This window comes from Neomonachus schauinslandi, chromosome 10 (genome assembly GCF_002201575.2).
Source record: "Neomonachus schauinslandi chromosome 10, ASM220157v2, whole genome shotgun sequence".
Lineage (NCBI taxonomy): Eukaryota > Metazoa > Chordata > Mammalia > Carnivora > Phocidae > Neomonachus > Neomonachus schauinslandi.
This window is the reverse complement of record NC_058412.1, coordinates 44,379,124-44,386,973: the sequence shown is the minus strand read 5'-3', so window position 1 is coordinate 44,386,973 and position 7,850 is coordinate 44,379,124. Positions and strand designations below refer to the sequence as shown.

General features: G+C 42.1%; 1 pseudogene; it reads left to right on the top strand.

Moving 5' to 3' along the window:
• Positions 1–571: 571 nt before the first annotated feature.
• On the top strand, positions 572–751 carry LOC110588847 (annotated as a pseudogene).
• Positions 752–7,850: the final 7,099 nt, after the last annotated feature.

Here is a 7,850-nt window from a genome sequence, read left to right as displayed (position 1 = left end):
TAGTTTTCTATGTTCATGGGGCCTGTTTGGTGTGGGTTGTCTTTTCCTAATTATGCTCTTTTGTTGGGCTTTTCTCTGCCAGTACCCAGTGAATGACAAAGGGAGGAAAAGATGGAAGGCTGTTTCTCAGTGGGAGAAGGGTTTATAACCCTTGCCCATTTTGGCCACAGGCCAGCTGATTCTGGTTTGTCTAATTTGTATAGGGTTTCAGAAGGAAAACTGGAAGCAATATTCCATCCTTGAGTACAGAGACAAGATTTTAGTGTCATGGGAGAGACATTAGAGATCAAAGCAGATAAAAGAGTTGATTCATTCAACATTCCACACAACTTGGGGGCACCTAATATGTGCTGGGTACAGAGAAGGCTATTCTCCCTTGGCATTCCAGAAAGGAGAGATAAAGAGCAGCTATTTTCCTACTTGTATAAAATATTTCATACATCAGATGTTGATGCTATGAGGATGAGGAATGTTGGTCAAGCAGGAAGTGCAATTTTCAAAAGGATGGCCTGGGGAAGAGGCATCAGGGTGGCCAAAGTGGGCTGGGGACGTGGGAGGTGCCACAGGCCACATGAAGCCAGTGGTAGACGAGATGTTCCCCAAGGGCTCCAGGCCCTATGTGGACCTGGACAAGGCAGCGGGCAGCACCAGGCTCCTGATGGACTTGGCAGCCAACGAGAAGGCAGTTCAGTTCATGCAAACTTTTTAAAATGATTTTGAAGATCTGTTTGATGATGATGATATCCAGTGAGACACCGCACAGCGGTGCATGTGGTTATGCCTATTATGTAGTGGTGTGGTGGAGCTCCTAAAAGGACAATTTGAGATGGTTCTAAAGTACTCATGGACATTACTTGCAATTAGGAGATGGTTAACCAAAAAAGAGAAGGATGGTTTTAACTATCTGCATGAGGCCTGCTAACCTCTGAATGTGACCAACTTTTGTCCTTCAATTAAAAAAAAAGTGAAATAAATAAAACAAATAAATAAGGATGGTCTGGGAAGGTCTCTCTGAGACACTTAAACAAAAGGACCTAAAGGCAGTGAGAGAAAAGAACAAGCAAATAGGGAGAAAGCATTCCTGGCAAAGGACAGAGCAAGTGCAAAGGCCCTACAGTGACAATGTGTCCCATTGTCAAGGGACTGCAGGGAAAATCTATGTGGCCAGAGCCAAGTAAGCAAGGGATAGAACTATGGGAGATGACCTTGAAAGCTAACTGGGGAGGAGATTATGTGAAGCTTTTTAGACCACTGCAGATCTCTGGCAGAAGAGTGCCAGGATCTGACTTTCTTAACTGCTTCCTTGAGAATCTACCAGAAAAGGCAAAGGAAAACCAAGTAAACTCATGAACACTGTTCCCGTAATCCAGGTAAGAGACAGGGGAGCCTCAGGGACAGAGAGACTAAGCTGGCATGCACTCTAGCAATTAAAAGTTATGGGCGATGGGGCAATAATAAAAAAGAACATAAACAATTTACACGAATTACCTCAATTATACTATTATTTTAACTTACAGTCTACAGGGGAGAGTTTTGCATCTCAGTTTCTTAATAGAAGTTCTGGGGAAAATACTACTATTTACCTTATAGAGTTGTGATGAAGACAAAATGCAATAATCCTGACACAGAGTACATGTTCAGTAAGGGATGATAATGGCTATTAATTATAAGATTTTTTAAAAAAGATTATTTATTTGAGAGAGAAACACAGAGCAGAGTGAGAGGGAGTCAAGCAGATGCCCCTCTGAGCACGGAGCCCAATGCAGGGCTCGATCCCAGGACCCTGAGTCAGATCCTTAAGAGACTGAGCCACTCAGGTGTCCCCTATAGGGTTTGATTAAGACTGACAAAATTTGGTACACATACTCTAACTTCCTGTGTATGTAGATTGATGAAGCTAGTACTCTCCATCACCCACTTAGTTTTAAGTCAAGAGAAAGAACTAACACAAATCTAAGAAGCATACTTTCTATATTTAATAAAAGACTCCTTTTGACAAATCTTTCTGTGGCCTTTGCCTAGAGCAGCTAGTACGTCCATTTATCTGTCCTGGTGTTTTTCTCCTATTCTTATTTCCTGCTCAGAGCTGTTTCTTTCTAATCTTGGAATTCTATTTCCTCTCACTCTTCTGTGGTAAATTTTATGGTCCTCCCACACTACTCAGAATTTCCTTCTGCAATAAAGCCTCTAGGCGGTATCACCTCATCCTGTCCAGGGCATTGTCCCAGCATCACACCCCTTAGCATCTCCATGGCTGGACACTATCAGGATTTCCTCTCTTTTTCACATTTGCTGATTTATTTCTTTTGGAATGGGCTCCATGTTCTTGTAGATAGGCTGTTTCTTTTTCTATACCACAACGGTCCCCTTGAACTTGGAAAGGAGAAGATATCTTGGACATCTCCTTCAGACACTCCACAGGCTTATTGGACAGGGAGGCAGCTCATACACAAAGCTGCCAAGAATGACATTCTAGACCCCTCCCTCCACCCTGAAATAGAACGTGGTTCTGCTGGGCACTTAAGGTAGAGTAGTTAACTTAGAAAAAAATTCACCATCGAGCACTTTATTAACAATAACAGCAACAACAAGAAAGGATTTATATCCAGTCACTCGTGCCACAGGATATAAGCAAGTTAGAACCATTGTTTATATAAGGTTCTCATTATCTAAGGACAAAATGTTTTGTTTTTGATTTTGATTTTTCCCCAGAAGGGCTAGACGATGTTGTACCTGAAAAAGAAAATCATTTCCTACCAGACTCTTCCCTGATCTTAGTTAGGGATGACCTCTAACCTTACCTATTAAAGTTTAAACACAGAGAATGGCAGCCAGTAGTAGACCCAGGCTGACCCCTAAGCCAGCCACAGAATTCTCCCCAACCACTGGGGCACCTTGTTAAGTACTTATTTATTGGAATAAGAGAGGTGAGAAGGAAGAACGTGGGTGACTCTCCATCAGACATTCCTCTGGTCAATAGCATGAGCCCTATAAATGGGTAAAAGGCAGGAACCACAAGGAGTTTTAAATTCAGGATTTTCCAGGGGGAGAACAAGGATTCCAACCTCAAACCAGATATCAGCCAAGAACAGTGTGTTCCCTTCATGGTTCCTCAGCAACACACACTCTGAGCTTTCCCCACAGTCCTTGAGCACTGCCTGCTGCTACTGCAGATCCCACAATGCGTTCTTCTCTCTCCTCCACTTTTTTTTTTAAAGATTTTATTTATTTGAGAGAGAGAGAGTGAGAGAGCGCACGAGAGCAGGGTGAGGGGCAGAGGGAGAAGCAGACTCCCCGTGGAGCAGGGAGTCTGATAAGGGGCTCGATCCCAAGGATCCAGTATCATGACCTGAGCTGAAGGCAGACGCGTAACCGACTGCGCCACCCAGGCGCGCTCTCGTCCACTTCCACTGTTGGCTTTTATCAAGGCACATCCACATGGCTGCCCCAGCACTCCAGTCCCTGGCCTGCTGGGTACACTGAGGCTCCTCCACTGCCACTCTCAGCAGTGACACCTGCTCAACAGTTCAAAGCAGCCTCTCCACAGAGGTATAATGCCCTAAACTTCTGTTCAGGCCTTCAAACTCAAATATGCACACATTTCCCCAAAAGCAACCTCTGTTTTGTCAGATAGGCAAATCTGCTGTTCTTCTAATACTGTCTATGCCCCCTCCATTCTTTGCTTGTATTTTCCCATTCACTGGGAGTGCCTTCCCTTTGCCACTTACTTAAACTCTGTCCAACATTCAACATGCAACTTAAGTCCTACCTCCCCCATGAAGCGTCTGGAATCACTTCAGTCTTCAGGGTTATTACAATTATAATTGCTACCTTGCAGTTTAGCTACTGTCTTCACCCTGTTAATATGTCTGAATCTTAACTATAAGGTTGTAAGATACTTGAGAAAAAGATCCATGTGTTTACAATTGCTTAGCCCAATTCTACACGCAGAGGAGATGCTTAATTTTATGGTCATGCAATTGGATCAATACCTTATCTAGCATGAAATAGAACAGGATTTTGACTTCAGTCTTAGGGAATACAAAGATTTTTTATTTTGTACTTCTTCTGGTAATCCCTCTGAAAGTCCAAATTCTCCACCCAAAAAGAAAGAATTAGGCTGTCTTGTTTTGTTTGCTAAAATTGTAGAATAATTCTAACTCTGCTCTGTGCAAGGAAAGACTACTTGACTTTCAAAATGGAACAGTTATTCAGAGATTATATAATCCAAACCCCAAGGAGGAATTCAAAGTCCAGAGAAATGAAGTCTTTGCCCCAAGTCACAGAGGAAATATGTGGTAGAGCAAGGACCAGATCCTAAGTCTTGAATTTCCAGCCAGAACTCCTGAGTGAATCTCCACATATTGTCCCTTTGCATTTTCTGTTTCTGGTATCTGTGTAGTAGTGATAGAAAGTAGTTTGACAAGTACTTTGTGAGTACTTGTACCCAGGTTCTGCACTAGGGCTTGTGAGACCAAGGAGAAATGGAAATAAAAATGACATGAACTCATACCTTAACACTCAGGACTCCAGAACTCTGTATTCTTTTCTAAAGCAATGTTCGTAACCTTTCTTTTTCTTTCTCTTTTCTTCTTTCTTTCTTTTTTTTTCTTTTTTTTTTCTTTTGAGTCACAGAACCCACTGATATTATAGTTAAAATTATAGACTTAGGAAAATGTATATATGCACAAACCAACAAAACACTGCATAATTTCAGGGTTTTGCCGCACTCTTGAACCTCTAGGTTATAGCCCCTTTTCTGAAACGTTGGAAAGCTTTCTCTCAGTACCTTCAAAAATAGAGCCATGGTTTTATAATTTACAGAGTCCAGATGCTAACCCTCGCCTTTTCCTCCTCCTTTTTGAGTGACTGGAGGGAAGTCTGCAATCACAGCTTTATCTCCTCCCTAAATAAATAAGCACTTCCCTGAGTGCCCCCAGCTCCATTGCTCCAGATGTTACGCTGGATAAATGGCTCATTCAGGGCTCAGTAGGGCCCAGGTCATGCTCCAAGCTAATCAGCTTTTCTGTGCCCTGCCCTTGCCACTCAGAGAAGCTTCCCCGCCACTTTGCCTATTTGGAAAATCTACACTCCCACTAGGGGCCTGAGAGCAGAATGTGTTCTTGCATCATTTTGGCAAGGCTGGAGAGGAGGGGAGGGAGCCGAGCCACAGAAAATACTGGTGAAAGGCCTGTGGGTTGTTTTACATGGTGGCTCTGGAAGGAAAGAGTCAATGGAAGGAGCACCTCTCTCAGAAGCCATATATCATGGAACTTCTCCAGGCAGGAGAAAGTAAGAAACAGATGGCAATGAACAGGCAAATGTACCACAGGGACAAAACTTGAGTGGGAGGGCGTAAGGAGGCAGAAGCCACTGGCAGCAGTGGACGAAGGGAAAAGATCCATACCATGGAACCTACATATGGAAAGTCAGGGTGAGATACAGAAGCCAGGACCAAATGGCAAGAGACTAGTTCTCACAAAATGTGGAACCAAGGAAGACAAGAGAACCTCCTACTTGATATCACTGCTGGTGACTAATTTCTGCACTTGAGAAAATGAGTTATTCTAAAAAGGGTAAGGATAGTAGTCTTCAACTATACTGTGCCTAATAATCACGTGAGGAACATGATTAAAAACACTAGGTCTTCTTGGAGTAACTTAATTCCCCAGTTTGCCCAAGACTTCCCTAGTTTTAACATTGACATTCCTAAAATAATTGCCCCTCAGTCCTGGAAACTGGTATAGCTGGTCACCCATTGACACCTCTGATTATTCTGATTCCTTAGTCTGGGATGAGGCCCAGAAATCTGCATCTCTATCCTGCCCTCCCAGATGATTCTGATGCTGAGGCATTAGGAGGGTGGGCCAGAGGACACAAAATCTGCCAAGCAGGTCTAGAAGAGAGAAAAATTAAAAAGACGAAGGAAAGCAGAAATTGTTGATGGTTTCTGAAAATTCTAAACCATATGTTCTCAATCCTTTGAATCACAAGGAAAGCTTTTAAAACCACTGATGCCTGGCCCAGGTCTGGACAACTGCATCAGGTTCTATGGGGGTAGGATCTGGCAGTGGCAGGAATAAGAACCATGTACTGGGTGGCCTTTTAATTTCCCGATTGATGGTGTCTGGTAGAGGTAGCTAGAAGCAAGGGAGAACTAGTGAGTGCCCACATCTGGACAAAATAGCACTGTGCCCCAGCTGATGGGAGCCAAGAAGTCCCTTTAGAGTGCTATTTCTGCTCCTTGGTGTCACTGCCCAGTAAGGAAGTAATTAATTGATGAGAATTGTCCCAGATAATATTAGAGAAACCTACACATATTATCCTCCAGGAATTACAAAAATGAGGCCCCTTTGAATGGTCTGCAGGGAACGTGTCCAGTTTCTCTCTGTGCCTGAGGCAATCACATACCATGGGTACAATATAACCAAACCTCCATCACTGAGAAAAATCTGGAAGATGGGGCATCCACTTCTTTCTTTTCTATGGCTAATGATAAGAGGGAAACCATTTCTGAAAAGGAAGGAAGGGATGAAAAAGATTCTGAGTCAGGGAAAGGGAATCAAGACTAATGATAGAAAATGACAAGGAAGAGAAGGAAAAGGAAGGGGCAAAGAGGCAACCTAAAGGGCCACATTTTAGGTTCAAGCCTACCAGTGATGACCACCTTAGAACACGAAGAGGCTCAAAGGCAAAACACCAGAGAACAACAAAACAGTTATTTTGCCCAAAACAAAGGGATATATTATTATGTGGTGTTGATTCTAACTGAAGTCTATGAGACAGCTGTTAAATTGGCAGAGGCCAAGGGAAAGTGTGCCATCTTCTTGAAGGACGTTTAAGGAGAAAGGAGAGGAAGCTAAAACTTAAACTTGCACTTCCTTCCCACTTACACAGATTCTTCAGAAGACAAATGACTCCTCAGTTTATACAACAGAGAAATGTAGTTCCTTGCAAATGGACAGCAGCATAGTATAGGAACCTAATAAAATATAATAATGTGAATAAAAAAGGATAGCGTAATCCTTGGCAAAATATATAGCAATATGAAAATGTTTTGCAATAAATTGTTATAATAGTTAGCACTTTGAATTAGAATAGCAAATACTTCATTACAGAGTACTTACATTTTCCTTTTTATCTATCACATATCAAAACCAAATATGGGCTTGAGACTTTTATGGTACCTTCTGCCTAAGGATTACACCTTCATCATTGGAGAAATTTTTATCAGATTTATTTATTAAGCCTCCATCTGCAGTTGGATCTGTGCAATGCACAAAAATAAATAAATAAAACATCTTTAAAGCAGTCCTGCCCTCAAAGACCTTACACATCATGGTAAATATTCCTACTGAAACATGTAGAATGCTATTAAAACAGGTGATTCACTCCTGAAAAAGAAAAACATGCTCTGTGTGTAGAGGGAGAATACCTAAATCATTGTAGAACTTAAACTGGCTACCATTCTCTCGGTTTGCATTTCTCGAGCACTCAGTAAGCACAGGGCAGTGGGCTTCAGAAGGGAAAGAAACAGGTCTAAAAATTGGACTCTGCCCTAAATGAGTGCACAGTCTGGTTGGAGGGAGAGGAGGTAAACATACACAAAGAGATTAATAATTCCTAGGTGGCATTTTTTAAGTGGTCAGTGAGTGACCAGACCCTAAATGCTGAGGTAGTTTGGAGGAGGGTACAATCACCAAATCAGGGCTGTTTTGCAAAGCAAACTATGTACACTAGAAGAAAAGAAGACACATAATAATAACAAGCTCTTACATTTGTTTTATAGAGTCTGACCACACCCATTATCATATTTCATTCTTATACTAACCTGTTGAAATGAGTGTAAT